Source organism: Ranitomeya variabilis, chromosome 5 (genome assembly GCF_051348905.1).
Source record: "Ranitomeya variabilis isolate aRanVar5 chromosome 5, aRanVar5.hap1, whole genome shotgun sequence".
Classification (NCBI taxonomy): domain Eukaryota; kingdom Metazoa; phylum Chordata; class Amphibia; order Anura; family Dendrobatidae; genus Ranitomeya; species Ranitomeya variabilis.
In genome coordinates, this window is record NC_135236.1 from 298,610,266 (window position 1) to 298,629,209 (window position 18,944).

An 18,944-nucleotide genomic window follows, 5' to 3' on the forward strand; every position below is an offset into this window, starting at 1 on the left:
CTCCTGTCCTGCATATATGCACTGCACAGTACCACTTCTCCTGTCCTGTATTTATATACTGCAGAGTACCACTCCTACTGCCCTGTATATACACTGCACAGTACCACTTCTCCTGTCCTGTTGTGTTCCTGGAGAGGCAGCATTGGACTTTGGGAAGGTCAATACTGGTTTATTATTTTCAGTATTCCTATGAGAATATTAAAAACATAGTGGAAAACTCTTTTAAATGGATTATCCCAAGTAATCCCCTATTCTGAGTACTTTTCAATCGCTGGAGTCCATCTGCTGGGACCCCCATGATCCCGAGAACTGGAGCTCTAAAGAGCACCATGTAAATGGACCTGTGGTTGATCATGCTCACTGCTGCACCATTCACATGTGGCACTTCTATAACTCCTTTAAGAGAATTGTTGAGGGGCATGACAAAGTATAGCAAAATTCACTGATCGGGGGTGTGGAGTGTTTGAGTATGTGGGCTGGTGGGATTTGTTTGGCAGAGCTGCTTTTTTGTCCCAGTCTGGCCCTGCTGGAGGTACACTTATTTTGGCATGAAATCTGCTACGTAATCAGATACAAATCTAATTGTAAAAATTGTAAATGTTATTTAGACACCTAACTAGCTTGTGAGCCTATAATATATAGGTTTCAGAATTTTAGTTTGCAGTGTTGCCCATTGTATATATTTCTTTCATGTTATCAATGTCCATTACCCCTTCATTTCCAAACTGAATGGTCAATAACTTGGTGTAAAATGACATTAGACTTGTATACATACAGTATGTAGAAGACTAAATTCGCTATAGACATGCCATGTGCGTCTTGATTTACGTCCCCATACAGATCTAGCCAGCAGTGATATCATTGCAGTTTAGCTTTAAAATTCTGGCAAACTAACACTATGAACAAGATGTTCAGATCTGAAGCTTAGTACATACAATGCGGAGGACAGGAATCTGCAAACCAAAAGGCACCAAGGGTCTGTTTATTACAAAGCTTAAATAAATTCCACTATTTGTAAGCAATAAGACTGCTTTTTGGTCATGGGCGGACATACCGCCTGTTCAACCTGTGCAGCTGCACAGGGGCCCGGAGGCTCCATGGGGCCCCTGCAGGCAGGGCCAGCGTTAGGGGCAGGCAGCTGCCTAGGTCCTCGCTCCCCCAGGGGTCCCCAGCTAGCGGCACATCACGCAGCTGCTATGGGGCCCCTGTGAGGCAGGGGGCCCGCCTGCCGCCAGCGCCGACTCCCCCGCCGCATTTACCTATACCGGCGTCTGCCGGTACAGTTCAAAGCAATGATGGAGGAGAGAGCATCAGCTGACGCTCCCTCTCCCATCATCCTCCCCTCTGCCTCTGACAGACACTGCCGCGCACTCACTGTGTGCCGGCAGGAGCAGGAACTGGAAGCAGCGCGGGCACGAGGAGAGGTGAGGAGTGTGCTGTGTTTTTTTTTTTTTTTTACTCTATAACAGTGAGTACTGGACTGTGGGGCCATTCTGGGAGGGAGAGCTGCGCTGTATACTATGAGGCAGTGTGCTGTATACTATGAGGCTGCACTGTATACCATGAGGCTGTGTGCTGTATACCATGAGGCTGCGCTGTATACCATGAGGCTGCGCTGTATACTATGAGGCAGCGCTGTATACTATGAGGCAGTGCTGTATACCATGAGGCTGTGTGCTGTATACCATGAGGCTGCGCTGTATACTATGAGGCTGCGCTGTATACTATGAGGCTGTGCTGTATACTACGAGGCTGCGCTGTATACTATGAGGCTGCGCTGTATACTATGAGGCTGTTCTGTATACTATGAGGCTGCGCTATATACTATGCGGGCAGTGCTGTATACTATGCGGGCTGTGCTGTATACTATGTGGGCTGTGTTGTATACTAAGGTGGGTACATTATACGTTATCTTCTATGGGGGAGGCTGTGTTATATACCATGGGGGGTGCATTATATTCTATGGGGAAGGCTGTGTTACATACTATGGGGGGCTGCATTATATTCTATGGGGGCTACATTATATTCTATGGGGAGGTGGACTGTATTATATTCCATGGGGGCTACATTATATTCTATGGGGGGCTGTATTAGATTTTATGAGGGAGGATTGCATCATACTCTTTGATGGGGCTACATTATATTCTATGGGGAGGTGGGCTGTATTATATTCTATGGGGGGGTTGTATGTTTGGTATTTTTCGTTACCCCTGTTCGTATTATCTTGTTAGTCTGGTTGGTATATTATGGTACACTATTAATCACCTCCTTCCTGAGTGCGGTAAGGGTGCAGACTGAGGGTGGAGCTAAGGCAAGGTATGTGGCCACAGCATCTTCATCATCAGAAGTAACCTGGGGAACAGGGCAAGCTAGGGGCCCCTAGTCTTAGGGACAGGGAATGAGCCCCTGGTCCCAGGACACCCGACAACAGAGTTGTGACAAATACACTCCTCAGTCCTCCAAATAGTATAGTACACTAATTTTAGTCCTCAATATTGTATAATGCACCCCCCATAGTCCTTCATGTAGTGCAATCCACCACATAGTTCTTCATATAGTATAATGCATTCCCCATAGCCTTCCATACAGTATAATGCAGGTTCCATATAGTGCATATAGTATAATGCACTCCCCATAGTACGATAGAGTGTAATGCAGGCCCCATAAAGGATAATGCACTCCATAGTCATAGTCATTGATAGAGTATGATGGAGCCCCCTCAGAGTATAATGCATCCCCCCCTCAGAGTATAATGCAGCCACTACATAGAGTATAATGTAGGCACCCCATAGAGCAGTGTTCCCCAACTCTGGTCCTCAAGAGCCACCAACAGGTCATGTTTTCAGGATTTCCTTAATATTGAAGAGGTAATAATTGCATCACCTGCACAGGCAATAATTCCATCACTTGTGCAATACTAAGGAAAACCTGAAAACATGACCTGTTGGTGGCTCTTGAGGACCGGAGTTGGGAAACACTGCCATAGCGTATAATGCAGCCACCCCGTAGAGTATCATGTAGCCCAACTGTCCTGCAGTATTATGGCTGCACGTACTCACTAATATATGAAAAAAAATACAATACTCACCTCTCCTCCTAGTTCCCCCGCTGCTGCAGAGCGTCTCAGCAGCTCCACTGCCCAGCATAGCATGGTGCGCGATTAATTGACGTCATCGCGTGCCCACTGCGTCAGAAATAGAGGGGAATGATGGGAGAGGGAGCTTCAGATGACGCTCTCTCCTCTATCATTGCTTTCAACTGTATCGGCATCCCCTGACCCACGGATCCCATAGTGGCCTCATGGTGTGCCGGTATTAGCGTGGTATGCCGCTATTAACGGTATACCACTGGCTGGGGGCCCCTGGAGGAGTGAGGGTACTAGGCAGATGCCAAGTCTGCCTACCCCTAATGCTGACCATGGATCTATGAGAGCTTTATGGCACCTCTGTAACAGTGGTAATGTGAGGGGATGTGTCATGGTTCTCAATGGCAAGAGACCGTAGTAAAGCATACAAAAGGACTAGCTCTTGGAAGATGGGAACTCGAGCTGACTGTGAGCTAAACCTACCGCACAACTAACAGTGGCCGGGTAGCGTGCCTACGTTTTATCCCTAGACGCCCAGCGCCAGCCGGAGGACTGACTGACCCTAGCAGAGGAAAATACAGACCTGGCTTACCTCTAGAGAAATTTTCCCCAAAAGGCAGACAGTAGCCCCCACATATATTGTCGGTGATTTTAGAGGAAAATGACATACGAAGTATGAAGATAGGTTTAGCAAATTGAGGTCCGCTTACTAGATAGCAGGAAGACAGAAAAGGGAACTTCACAGTCAGCTGAAAACCCTTTCAAAACACCATCCAGAAATTACTTTAAGACTCTAATATCAACTCATGACACCAGAGTGGCAATTTCAGCTCACAAGAGCTTCCAGCCTCAGAAATATTCAAAAACAGAGAACTGGAACAAAAATGCAAAACAATCTTAGGACTACAAGTCCAACTTAGCTGATAGTAGTCTAGGAGCAGGAACATGCAACAGAAAGGCTTCTGGTAACATTGTTGGCCGGCATAGAAATGACTGAGGAGCAAGGCTAAATAGAAACTCCCACATCCTGATGGAAACAGGTGAACAGAGGAGATGAAGCACACAAGTTCAGTACCACCAGTAACCACCGGGGGAGCCCAGAAACCAAATTCACAACAGTACCCCCCCCCTCAAGGAGGGGGCACCGAACCCTCACCAGAACCACCAGGGCGATCAGGATGAGCCCTATGAAAGGCACGGACCAAATCGGAGGCATGAACATCAGAGGCTGTCACCCAAGAATTATCCTCCTGACCGTAGCCCTTCCACTTGACCAGATACTGAAGTCTCCGTCTGGAAACACGGGAGTCCAAGATCTTCTCGACAACGTACTCCAACTCACCCTCAACCAACACCGGAGCAGGAGGCTCAACGGAAGGCACAACCGGTACCTCATACCTGCGCAACAATGACCGATGGAAGACATTATGAATAGAAAAAGATGCAGGGAGGTCCAAACGAAAGGACACAGGGTTAAGAATCTCCAATATCTTGTACGGGCCGATGAACCGAGGCTTAAACTTAGGAGAAGAAACCTTCATAGGGACAAAACGAGAAGACAACCACACCAAGTCCCCAACACAAAGACGAGGACCAGCACGACGACGGCGGTTGGCAAACTGCTGAGTCTTCTCCTGGGACAACTTCAAATTGTCCACCACATGCCCCCAAATCTGATGCAACCTCTCCACCACAGCATCCACTCCAGGACAATCCGAAGACTCCACCTGACCGGAAGAGAAACGAGGATGAAACCCCGAATTACAGAAGAAAGGAGAAACCAAGGTGGCAGAACTAGCCCGATTATTGAGGGCAAACTCCGCCAAGGGCAAAAAGGCAACCCAATCATCCTGATCCGCAGACACAAAACACCTCAAATAAGTCTCCAAGGTCTGATTAGTTCGCTCGGTCTGGCCATTAGTCTGAGGATGGAAAGCAGACGAAAAAGACAAATCAATGCCCATCCTAGCACAGAACGCTCGCCAAAATCTAGACACGAATTGGGTTCCCCTGTCAGAAACGATATTCTCCGGAATACCATGCAAGCGAACCACATTTTGAAAAAACAAAGGAACCAGCTCGGATGAGGAAGGCAATTTAGGCAAGGGGACCAAATGGACCATCTTAGAGAAACGGTCACACACCACCCAGATGACAGACATCTTCTGAGAAACAGGGAGATCAGAAATAAAATCCATGGAGATGTGAGTCCAAGGCCTCTTCGGAATAGGCAAAGATAACAACAATCCACTAGCCCGAGAACAACAAGGCTTGGCCCGAGCACAAACATCACAAGACTGCACAAAACCTCGCACATCTCGCGACAGGGAAGGCCACCAGAAGGACCTAGCCACCAAATCCCTGGTACCAAAGATTCCAGGATGACCAGCTAACGCAGAAGAATGGACCTCCGAGATGACTCTACTGGTCCAATCATCCGGAACAAACAGTCTACCAGGCGGGCAACGATCAGGTCTATCCGCCTGAAACTCCTGCAAGACCCGTCGCAAGTCTGGGGAAACAGCAGATAATATCACTCCATCCTTAAGGATACCTGTAGGTTCAGAATTACCAGGGGAATCAGGCTCAAAACTCCTAGAAAGGGCATCCGCCTTAACATTTTTAGAACCCGGTAGGTAAGAAACCACAAAATTAAACCGAGAGAAAAATAACGACCAGCGCGCCTGTCTAGGATTCAGGCGCCTGGCAGACTCAAGATAAATCAAATTCTTGTGGTCGGTCAATACCACCACCTGATGTCTAGCCCCCTCAAGCCAATGACGCCACTCCTCAAAAGCCCACTTCATAGCCAAGAGCTCCCGATTACCAATATCATAATTTCGCTCAGCGGGCGAAAATTTACGAGAAAAGAATGCGCAAGGTCTCATCACGGAGCAGTCGGAACTTTTCTGCGACAAAACCGCCCCAGCTCCGATTTCTGAAGCGTCGACCTCAACCTGAAAAGGAAGAGTAACATCAGGCTGACGCAATACAGGGGCGGAAGAAAAGCGGCGCTTAAGCTCCCGAAAGGCCTCCACAGCAGCAGGGGACCAATCAGCAACATCAGCACCCTTCTTAGTCAAATCAGTCAACGGCTTAGCAACATCAGAAAAACCAGTTATAAATCGACGATAAAAATTAGCAAAGCCCAAAAACTTCTGAAGGCTCTTAAGAGAAGAGGGTTGCGTCCAATCACAAATAGCCTGAACCTTGACAGGGTCCATCTCAATGGAAGAGGGGGAAAAAATGTACCCCAAAAACGAAATCTTTTGAACCCCAAAAACACACTTAGAACCCTTTACACACAAGGAATTAGAGCGCAAAACCTGAAAAACCCTCCTGACCTGTTGGACATGAGAGTCCCAGTCATCCGAAAAAATCAAAATATCATCCAGATACACAATCATAAATTTATCCAAATATTCACGGAAAATGTCATGCATAAAAGACTGAAAGACTGAAGGGGCATTTGAAAGACCAAAAGGCATTACTAAATACTCAAAATGGCCCTCAGGCGTATTAAATGCGGTTTTCCACTCATCCCCCTGCTTAATTCGCACTAAATTATACGCCCCACGAAGATCAATCTTAGAGAACCACTTGGCCCCCTTTATTCGAGCAAACAAATCAGTAAGCAGTGGCAAAGGATACTGATATTTAACCGTGATTTTATTCAAAAGCCGATAATCAATACACGGCCTCAAAGAGCCATCTTTTTTAGATACAAAGAAAAAACCGGCTCCTAAGGGAGATGACGAAGGACGAATATGTCCCTTTTCCAAGGACTCCTTAATATATTCCCGCATAGCAGCATGTTCAGGCACAGATAGATTAAATAAACGACCCTTTGGAAACTTACTGCCCGGAATCAGATCTATAGTACAATCGCAATCTCTGTGCGGAGGTAGTGAACCAAGTTTAGGCTCCTCAAAAACGTCACGATAATCAGATAAAAATTCCGGAATCTCAGAGGGAATAGATGACGAAATGGAAACCAAAGGTACGTCCCCATGAATCCCCTGACATCCCCAGCTTAACACAGACATTGCTTTCCAGTCGAGGACTGGGTTATGAGATTGCAGCCATGGCAATCCAAGCACCAACACATCATGTAGATTATACAACACAAGGAAGCGAATAATCTCCTGGTGATCCGGATTAATACGCATAGTTACTTGTGTCCAGTATTGTGGTTTATTACTAGCCAATGGCGTGGAGTCAATACCCTTCAGAGGTATAGGAACTTCCAGAGGCTCTAAATTAAACCCACAGCGTTTGGCAAAGGACCAATCCATAAGACTCAAAGCGGCGCCAGAGTCGACATAGGCGTCCGCGGTAATAGACGATAAAGAGCAAATCAGGGTCACAGATAGAATAAACTTAGACTGTAAAGTGCCAATTGAAACAGACTTATCAACCTTCTTAGTACGTTTAGAGCATGCTGATATAACATGAGTTGAATCACCACAATAGAAGCATAACCCATTTTTTCACCTAAAATTCTGTCGTTCGCTTCTGGACAGAATTCTATCACATTGCATAATCTCTGGCGCCTTCTCAGTAGACACCGCCAAATGGTGCACAGGTTTGCGCTCCCGCAAACGCCGATCAATCTGAATAGCCATTGTCATGGACTCATTCAGACCTGTAGGCACAGGGAACCCCACCATAACATCTTTAATGGCATCAGAGAGACCCTCTCTGAAATTCGCCGCCAGGGCGCACTCATTCCACTGAGTAAGCACAGACCGCTTACGAAATTTTTGGCAGTATATTTCAACCTCATCTTGCCCTTGAGACAGGGCCATCAAGGCTTTTTCAGCCTGAATCTCTAAATGAGGTTCCTCATAAAGCAACCCCAAAGCCAGGAAAAACGCATCCACATTGAGCAACGCAGGATCCCCTGGTGCCAAAGCAAATGCCCAATCCTGAGGGTCGCCCCGGAGCAAGGAAATTACAATCCTGACTTGCTGTGCAGGATCTCCAGCGGAGCGAGATCTCAGAGACAAAAATAATTTACAATTATGTTTGAAACTCTGGAAGCGAGATCTATCCCCGGAGAAAAATTCAGGTAAAGGAATTCTAGGTTCAGATATAGGAGCATGAATTACAAAATCCTGTAAACTTTGAACCTTCATAGCGAGATTATCCAAACCAATAGCTAAACTCTGAGGATCCATTTTAATCAGGTGAAATCAGAACCATTCAAGGATTAGAAGGAGAGAGAGACGAAGGCTGCAGTAAGCAGAGATGCAAGTGAATCAACTAATGAGCAAACTCAGAAAAAAAAAAAAAAATTCTCTGCAGACTTCTTTTCTCTCCTTTCTTCTGCCAATTATTTTAACTCTTGGCCGGCCAAACTGTCATGGTTCTCAATGGCAAGAGACCGTAGTAAAGCATACAAAAGGACTAGCTCTTGGAAGATGGGAACTCGAGCTGACTGTGAGCTAAACCTACCGCACAACTAACAGTGGCCGGGTAGCGTGCCTACGTTTTATCCCTAGACGCCCAGCGCCAGCCGGAGGACTGACTGACCCTAGCAGAGGAAAATACAGACCTGGCTTACCTCTAGAGAAATTTTCCCCAAAAGGCAGACAGTAGCCCCCACATATATTGTCGGTGATTTTAGAGGAAAATGACATACGAAGTATGAAGATAGGTTTAGCAAATTGAGGTCCGCTTACTAGATAGCAGGAAGACAGAAAAGGGAACTTCACAGTCAGCTGAAAACCCTTTCAAAACACCATCCAGAAATTACTTTAAGACTCTAATATCAACTCATGACACCAGAGTGGCAATTTCAGCTCACAAGAGCTTCCAGCCTCAGAAATATTCAAAAACAGAGAACTGGAACAAAAATGCAAAACAATCTTAGGACTACAAGTCCAACTTAGCTGATAGTAGTCTAGGAGCAGGAACATGCAACAGAAAGGCTTCTGGTAACATTGTTGGCCGGCATAGAAATGACTGAGGAGCAAGGCTAAATAGAAACTCCCACATCCTGATGGAAACAGGTGAACAGAGGAGATGAAGCACACAAGTTCAGTACCACCAGTAACCACCGGGGGAGCCCAGAAACCAAATTCACAACAGGGATGTGTCATTACACCATGTACTGTTCAGGGTGTATGAAAGCTTAGTGATGTCCCCTGTAGGAGCGATAATGGCGGCCATTTTGATTGTCATCCTTTATGTCCAGATACAGATCACTAGGAAATGACACAAAAGCTGTTACTATCACATCTCTTGCTGTGGACGCCTCTCTGCAGGGGATTCTCCTTCTTCATTAATCTTTTCTGGAGGATCTAATCAGACTGGCTGTCTATGATATGAGGGTCTGGTATAGGAAACCCATTCTTCTCTGTCCTGTTAGGAAGTTCTGAGGTAATAGAGGATGGAGCGGCTCAGTGTTCTCATTTATTAGCGGAAATGGAGGAAGGCCCCAGAGTCTCCTGCTCTGGACCTGACACTCCCAGGAATCAGAGCAATTATCTGATTTATCCCCATTGGATATAACGATATCGGGGCTCATCCAGCTTTATCTCATGTGTGACATTGATCCCCAAACTCCAGTCCTCACGGCCCCAACACATCATGGTGTCAGGATTTCCTTCATTTTGCACTGAGGATGGAATTATTATCGAGGCCTCAGAAGCTGCCGCAGGTTCTCTCCCCCGAGAAATATGAAGGAAATCCTGACACCATGATGTGTTGGGGCCGTGAGGCCTGGAGTGTGGGGGACACTGCTGTATGTGCCCACCAGACATAGGGGGCAGTATAATAATGACTGCATGGCCGAGCAATGGAGTAAAGACAACACAAAGGTATAGGGGTAAAAAGAAGATTTTATTTATAGATGAGGTTATTATATATTATATATCATGTATATGTGTAAATTATTCATCTATCAGACTAAATCTATCTATGGGCCGTGTTGGTCCAGAGGAAGGCGAAAACCCCCTGTGAGGAATCGGCCAATTATCCTCATATTAGGGGGGAAAATTCCTTCCTGACCCCAAATATGGCGATCAGAATGAATCCCAGGATCAAGGGCTCATAGCTAATGTGTATACGTAAGTTTAATGTAAAAAATATATATTATTTAAAATTATTATTATATTATTATTATATAAATGTTTAATATATAAAAATATAAAAGTAATTTCTATTTTTCGGCTAATTTACATTTATATTTGTGTCGACTATATTATTGTAAATCCAAAATATTATATTATTTTACATAAATTATATATTTTTTTATTATAAACATAAGAAGCTACTTATTTATTCTATTTTACTAAACCTATTTATGGGCCGTGTTGGTCCAGAGGAAGGCGAAAACCCCCTGTGAGGAATCGGCCAATTATCCTCATATCAGGGGGGAAAATTCCTTCCTGACCCCAAATAAAGTATGGCTGTCAGAATAAATCCCAGGATCAAGGACTGATAATGAACCGATGAGTGTTGTGAATTTGGATTCTGGGCTCCCCCGGTGGCCGCTTGTGGAATTGGACTTGTCATCCTCTTTCCTGTTTCACCTGATTCCATCAGTAGTGGGTGTCGCTATTTAAGCTCATTTCTCTGGTGGTTTCTTGCCGGTCAACAATGTTATCTGATGCCTCTCAGTGCTTGTTCCTGCTTCTAGACAACTACTGATAAGTTGGACTTTTGTCCATGTTTTGTTTTGCCTATTTGTTCCAGTTCGCAGCTGAAGTTTTGTTACTGTGTCTGGAAAGCTCTCGTCGATCAGGGATTGCTACTCTGGCGTTATGAGTTAATGCCAGAGTTTAAGGTAATCTCTGGATGGTGTTTTGTTAGTATTTTTCTGCTGACCATGAAAGTATACTATCTGTCTTCTGCTATCTAGTAAGCGGACCTCAAATTTGCTAAGACTATTTTCCTGCTGCGTTTGTTGTTTCATCTGAACTCACCGTCATTATATGTGGGGGGCTACTGTCTTCTTTGGAATATTTCTCTAGAGGTGAGCCAGGTCTTATATTTCCCTCTGCTAGCTATTTAGGTCTTAGGCCAGAGCTGGGCATCTAGCTATAAATAGGAAATGCTACCTGGCTATTTCTAGTTGCGCGGCAGGCTTAGTTCATGGTCAGTATAGTTCCATCTTCCGAGAGCTTGTCCCTCTATAGGCTTGCTATGATCTCTGCCTGCAGAGATCATGATAGTTTGACCGGCCCACTAAAGTGTTAAAGACCCAGGTTGAGAAAGGAGAGTTATAAGAAGTCTGCTGGAATTTTTTTTTTTTTTTTTTTCCTCCAGTCTGCCTTGCTGCAGTCTTTTTTCTCTCTCTCCTCCTAATCTCTGTATGCTCTGTGTGCACCTGACAATAATGGATCTCCAGAGTGTAACTGCGGGTTTGAATAATCTCATCACGAAAGTACAAAATTTACAAGATTTTGTAGTACATGCTCCGGTATCTGAGCCGAGAATTCCTTTGCCGGAGTTCTTCACAGGGAATAGAGCTAGCTTCCAGAATTTCCGAAATAATTGTAAGCTTTATTTGTCCCTGAAGTCTCGTTCAGCTGGAGACCCTGCTCAGCAGGTTAGGATTGTGATTTCCTTGCTCAGGGGTGACCCTCAAGATTGGGCCTTCTCATTGCCAGCAGGGGATCCTGCGTTACGCGATGTGGATGCGTTTTTTCTGGCCTTGGGCTTGCTTTATGAGGAACCTCATTTGGAACTTCAGGCAGAAAAAACTTTGATGGCACTATCTCAGGGGCAAGACGAAGCTGAAGTTTTCTGCCAAAAATTCCGTAAATGGTCTGTGCTTACTCAGTGGAATGAGTGCGCCTTGGCGGCAACTTTCAGAGAAGGTCTCTCTGATGCCGTTAAGGATGTTATGATGGGTTTCCCTTTGCCTGCAGGTCTGAATGAGTCCATGACAATGGCTATTCAGATTGATAGGCGTCTGCGGGAGCGCAAACCGATGCACCATCTGGCGGTGTCTATGGAAAAGACGCCAGAAAGTATGCAGTGTGATAGAATTCTGTCCAGGAGTGAGCGACAGAATTTTAGACGGAAGAATGGATTGTGTTTCTATTGTGGGGATTCTACTCATGTTATATCGGCATGCTCTAGGCGTACAAAGAAGCTTGATAAGTCTGTTTCCATTGGCACCATTCAGTCTAAGTTTATTTTGTCTGTAACCCTGATTTGCTCTTTGTCATCCATTGCCACGGACGCCTATATTGACTCTGGCGCCGCTCTGAGTCTTATGGATTGGTCCTTTGCCAATCGTTGTGGTTTTGATTTAGAGCCTTTGGAGACTCTTATTCCTCTGAAGGGGATTGACTCCACCCCATTGGCTAATAATAAACCACAATACTGGACACAAGTAACCATGCGTATCAATCCGGATCACCAGGAGATTATTCGTTTCCTGGTGCTGTATAATTTACATGACGATTTGGTACTGGGATTGCCATGGTTGCAGTCTCACAACCCAGTCTTGGACTGGAGAGCTATGTCTGTGTTGAGCTGGGGATGTAAGGGTATTCATGGGGACGTACCTTTGGTTTCTATTTCGTCGTCCATTCCCTCTGAAGTCCCTGAGTTCCTCTCTGATTATCAAGACGTCTTTGACGAACCCAAGCTTGGGTCGTTACCTCCGCACCGTGAGTGCGATTGTGCCATAGATTTGATACCGGGTTGTAAATGTCCAAAGGGTCGTTTGTTTAATTTGTCTGTGCCGGAACATGCTGCTATGCGGGAATATATAAAGGAGTCTTTGGAAAAGGGACATATTCGTCCATCTTCTTCTCCCTTGGGAGCTGGGTTTTTCTTTGTCTCAAAAAAAGACGGCTCTTTGAGACCATGTATTGATTATCGGCTTCTGAATAAGATCACTGTTAAGTATCAATACCCATTGCCATTGCTTACTGATTTGTTTGCTCGTATAGAGGGTGCTAAGTGGTTCTCTAAAATTGATCTTCGTGGGGCGTATAATTTGGTGCGGATCAGGCAGGGGGATGAGTGGAAGACCGCATTTAATACGCCCGAGGGCCACTTTGAGTATTTGGTCATGCCTTTTGGTCTTTCTAATGCCCCTTCAGTTTTCCAGTCTTTTATGCATGATATTTTCCGCGATTTTCTGGATAAATTTATGATAATATATCTGGATGATATTCTGATTTTTTCTGATGACTGGGACTCTCATGTCCAGCAGGTCAGGAGAGTTTTTCAGGTTCTGCGGTCTAATTCTTTATGTGTGAAGGGGTCTAAGTGCGTTTTTGGGGTCCAGAAAATTTCCTTTTTGGGGTATATTTTTTCTCCCTCTTCCATTGAGATGGATCCCGTCAAGGTGCAAGCTATTTGTGACTGGACTCAGCCCTCCTCTCTTAAGGGTCTTCAGAGATTTTTGGGCTTTGCCAACTTTTACCGCCGATTTATTGCTGGTTTTTCGGATGTCGTTAAACCACTGACTGATTTGACCAGACAAGGCGCTGATGTTGCTAATTGGTCCCCTCATGCTGTAGAGGCCTTTCAGGAGCTTAAGCGCCGTTTTGCCTCTGCCCCTGTGTTGCGTCAGCCTGATGTGAATCTGCCTTTTCAGGTTGAGGTTGACGCTTCGGAGATCGGAGCTGGGGCAGTGTTGTCGCAGAAAGGTTCCGACTGCTCCGTCATTAGGCCTTGTGCCTTCTTTTCTCGCAAATTTTCGCCCGCAGAGCGGAATTATGATGTTGGGAATCGGGAGCTTTTGGCCATGAAGTGGGCGTTTGAGGAGTGGCGCCATTGGCTCGAGGGGGCTAGGCATCAGGTGGTGGTATTGACTGACCACAAAAATTTGATTTATCTTGAGACTGCCAGACGCCTGAATCCTAGACAGGCGCGCTGGTCTTTATTTTTTTCTCGCTTTAATTTTGTGGTGTCATACCTACCGGGTTCTAAGAATGTTAAGGCAGATGCCCTTTCTAGGAGTTTTGACCCGGACTCTCCTGGTAATTCTGAACCCACAGGTATCCTTAGGGAGGGAGTAATTTTGTCGGCCGTTTCTCCTGATCTGCGGCGATCCTTGCAAGAGTTTCAGGCGGATAGACCGGATCGTTGTCCGCCTGATAGACTGTTTGTTCCGGATGATTGGACCAGCAGAGTCATCTCTGAGGTACATTCTTCTGCATTGGCAGGTCATCCCGGAATTTTTGGTACCAGGGATTTGGTGGCAAGATCCTTCTGGTGGCCTTCTCTGTCACGAGATGTGCGAGTCTTTGTGCAGTCATGTGACGTTTGTGCTCGGGCCAAGTCTTGTAGTTCTCGGGCTAGCGGACTGCTGTTGCCCTTGCCTATTCCTAAGAGGCCTTGGACACACATCTCGATGGATTTTATTTCAGATCTGCCTGTTTCCCAGAAGATGTCTGTCATCTGGGTGGTCTGTGACCGTTTCTCTAAAATGGTCCATTTGGTTCCTCTGCCCAAGTTGCCTTCTTCTTCTGAGTTGGTTCCTCTGTTTTTTCAGAATGTTGTCCGATTGCACGGTATTCCTGAGAATATTGTTTCTGACAGAGGTACCCAATTTGTGTCTAGATTTTGGCGGGCATTCTGTGCTAGGATGGGCATAGATTTGTCTTTTTCATCTGCTTTTCACCCTCAGACTAATGGCCAGACCGAGCGGACTAATCAGACCCTTGAGACATATCTGAGGTGTTTTGTCTCTGCTGACCAGGATGATTGGGTTGCTTTTTTGCCATTGGCAGAGTTCGCCCTCAATAATCGGGCCAGTTCTTCCACCTTGGTGTCCCCGTTTTTCTGTAATTCGGGGTTTCACCCTCGATTTTCCTCCGGTCAGGTGGAATCCTCGGATTGTCCTGGAGTGGATGCGGTGGTGGAGAGATTGCATCACATCTGGGGGCAGGTTATGGACAATTTGAAGTTGTCACAGGAGAAGACTCAGCGTTTTGCCAACCGTCATCGTCGTGTTGGTTCTCGGCTTTGTGTTGGAGATTTAGTGTGGTTGTCTTCTCGTTTTGTCCCTATGAGGGTCTCTTCTCCTAAGTTTAAACCTCGGTTCATCGGCCCTTATAGAATATTGGAGATTCTTAATCCTGTTTCTTTCCGTTTGGACCTCCCTGCGTCCTTTTCCATTCATAACGTTTTTCATCGGTCGTTATTGCGCAGGTATGAGGTACCTGTTGTACCTTCTCTTGAGCCTCCTGCTCCGGTGTTGGTTGAGGGTGAGTTGGAGTACGTTGTGGAGAAAATTTTGGACTCTCGTGTTTCCAGACGGAAACTCCAGTATCTGGTCAACTGGAAGGGTTACGGCCAGGAGGATAATTCTTGGGTCAATGCATCTGATGTTCATGCTTCTGATCTTGTTCGTGCCTTCCATAGGGCTCATCCTGGTCGCCCTGGTGGATCTGGTGAGGGTTCGGTGCCCCCTCCTTGAGGGGGGGGTACTGTTGTGAATTTGGATTCTGGGCTCCCCCGGTGGCCGCTTGTGGAATTGGACTTGTCATCCTCTTTCCTGTTTCACCTGATTCCATCAGTAGTGGGTGTCGCTATTTAAGCTCATTTCTCTGGTGGTTTCTTGCCGGTCAACAATGTTATCTGATGCCTCTCAGTGCTTGTTCCTGCTTCTAGACAACTACTGATAAGTTGGACTTTTGTCCATGTTTTGTTTTGCCTATTTGTTCCAGTTCGCAGCTGAAGTTTTGTTACTGTGTCTGGAAAGCTCTCGTCGATCAGGGATTGCTACTCTGGCGTTATGAGTTAATGCCAGAGTTTAAGGTAATCTCTGGATGGTGTTTTGTTAGTATTTTTCTGCTGACCATGAAAGTATACTATCTGTCTTCTGCTATCTAGTAAGCGGACCTCAAATTTGCTAAGACTATTTTCCTGCTGCGTTTGTTGTTTCATCTGAACTCACCGTCATTATATGTGGGGGGCTACTGTCTTCTTTGGAATATTTCTCTAGAGGTGAGCCAGGTCTTATATTTCCCTCTGCTAGCTATTTAGGTCTTAGGCCAGAGCTGGGCATCTAGCTATAAATAGGAAATGCTACCTGGCTATTTCTAGTTGCGCGGCAGGCTTAGTTCATGGTCAGTATAGTTCCATCTTCCGAGAGCTTGTCCCTCTATAGGCTTGCTATGATCTCTGCCTGCAGAGATCATGATAGATGAGATTAAAGTAAAAAAATGTGTTGTATTATTTTTTTCCTACTAATCTGGTAGCATGTTTGGACTAATTTATGTCTCTATTTGGTTAGGAAACATTTTTTCAACTAATAATATTTTATTTTGTATCTTTTTTATGCTCTAAAAGTGTGCACTTACTTATTAACCTATGACACTAAATGTATGTATCGGCCGTGTTGATCCAGAGGAAGGCGAAAACTCCCTGTGAGGAATCAGCCAATTATCCTCATATCAGGGGGAAAAATTCCTTCCTGACCCCAAATATGGCGATCAGAATGAATCCCAAGATCAAAGGCTGATACCTAACCTGTGTAATGTACCTAACCTGTGTAATATACCTGTCATGTAAAATAATATGTTTCTTTACTTGGACTAATTATTATTCATAGGAACTATTTTTTCTTTTAAAGTAAGAACATTTTATTATAACTTTTTTTGTGCTACTAGTGTGTGATTCTACTTATTAATCTATTATACTAAACCTATTTAAGGCCGTGTAGATCCAGAGGAAGGCAAAAAACCCCTATGAGGAATGGGCCAATTGTCCTCATATTAGGGGGAAAAATTCCTTCCTGACCCCAAATATGGCGATCAGATTAAATCTCAGGATCAGAAGCCGATCTATGTCCTACATCTATGTGCTGATATGTACTGTGTGCTATGTGTGTGCCTGTACTGATGATGTAGTGTGGGGACCTGCACTGACCATGTAGTGTGGGTGATGTGTGATGGGTGCGATACTTACCAGGCCTGTGCTAAGGTGAGTTCAGGGATAATGGCCGCTCCTTACATGCTGCTGCTCAGCGGCCCCAGGACTGAAAGGTGCGACTATTGTTCCTGAACTCACCAGATGGAAACTTAGCACAGGCCGCTCCTGGGGTAGAAGATCTTCGGGCTGGAGGGATGTTAGATGCCAGCCCAGGAGGTCAAGGGTCTGGGGCAGCAATGGCAGTGGTCCGGCATGAAGATGAAGACATAGAGAGAGATGATGTTGAAGGGCAGCCGAGGTGACGTACAGCAGCAGAGACGTGAGGCACGGGTCAGGAGGCATGAAGTTCTGGGCAGTTGGCACGGGCTCATCCTGCAAGACATAAGAGGAAGACAGGAAATCTATCTACCGGATATTATGTTATATTAGGGGAATGGTCTTTATAATGAACCATTCTGCTATATAACATCAGATACAATGTACTGACATAAGAGGTGTCCTGTGTGTACATCGGTTACTCACCAGATGGTCGTGAATTCTTTCACAGTCCAGATCTTTTCATCCACCTAAGAAAAATAGAAACATAAAGTCACTGTCAGAAAAAGTGAAAAAAGGTAAGATCGATGATGATGATTACCACAATGAGAGAACAGCACCTGATGAGTGTTATCCCCAGAGGAGGAGATACTTACCGGGTCCAGCTTGGTGTCACGTACGTAAATCTGGCCACGGGGTGAAGGACTGTGTGCTCCGGCCACTGCAGATGGTGGTTCTCCAGAACTGGCCTGAATGGTGTAAATGGTGGCTCTACTCTCCTTTCCTCGAGATCCTCCCAGCCGATGGTGGTAAAGAATGGATGCTCTATGATGTTCCCGCTCACACCCAGGCGTGTCTGAGGGTCTTTGCGCAGCAGCTTCTTGATGAGATGTTTCACGTCAGCATCAAGCCAAGTTCGAAATTTTGGCTTCTCGTTGATGATGGATTTGAAAGCCATTTGCTTGACGGGGCCATTGTAAAATGGATATCGCCCTGCTGCCATCCTGGACACCACAATCCCCAAGCTCCACCAGTCCACATACCATTTTCTACGATGCACCTCAGGGGCCATGTAATGGAAAGTGCCCGTCACTCCAGAGATGTTTTTGGAGGAGGAGACGCCATCTTGGGCAAGCCCAAGGTCGATGATACGGATGTGGCCATCTGCATCCAACATGATGTTATCCGGCTTTATGTCACTGCAATGAAAGAAGAAAACAAAATAAGAAATCTGTCCAGTGATACAAGAGATGGAAAATGGGTCACTACAAAATACGGCAGAATAGGCGGCAGGACACCAGGGAAGCCGGGGGCCATATCTACAGCTTGTAAAGGGGACAGAGAGAAGGAGGAAAGTTCTGCTTACCGGTGGACGATGTTGTGTCCGTGGAGGAACTGTAGGCCACTTACCATCTCTGCTGTGTAGAATCTGATGGAGAGAACAGAGTGCAGAATCAATGTCATGAAATCCTTCTCTGGCAATCCCCAAATACCATGGCACCCCACCTCCTGCTTCCAGCACCCTAAATATATGCCCTGCCAGTGCTCCCCTAGCTGCACCCCGACCTCAGGTTTTTTCCCTTTCTCTTAGTTCTCTTTTAGGTACATTCTCTGCTTTCTCACCTCACATTGCCGATGTTCAGGCAGCCGCACATCCTGATCAAATCCTCCACGCTGCCACCAGACAGGTACTCCATGATGAAATATGCCCTGTGCATAGTCCACAAGGCGCATGAGAAAACTGAGTGATCGCTCAGTCTGCTAGTGACCAGGACCATATAGAGGAGCAGATCTATCTATCAGAACAATGCACTGTCTGCTCCATGGATGGGCTATGGAGAGGTCTTAATAAATATTCGTTATTTTAATATTTAGTTCATAAAACAATAATACACATGAAAATATTTAACTTTGTAATACATTTTATCAGCCAAATCGGCTTCTTTCTCCGCCAGGACTGATTTTTTATTTT

General features: G+C 45.6%; 1 long non-coding RNA gene across 1 annotated transcript; it reads right to left on the reverse strand.

Moving 5' to 3' along the window:
* Positions 1-18,027: 18,027 nt before the first annotated feature.
* On the reverse strand, positions 18,028-18,633 carry LOC143773627 (uncharacterized). Its single transcript, XR_013215262.1, has 3 exons — positions 18,596-18,633; positions 18,383-18,401; positions 18,028-18,171 (listed from the first exon to the last, which is right to left on the reverse strand). It is a non-coding gene; the product is annotated as an uncharacterized LOC143773627 (long non-coding RNA).
* Positions 18,634-18,944: the final 311 nt, after the last annotated feature.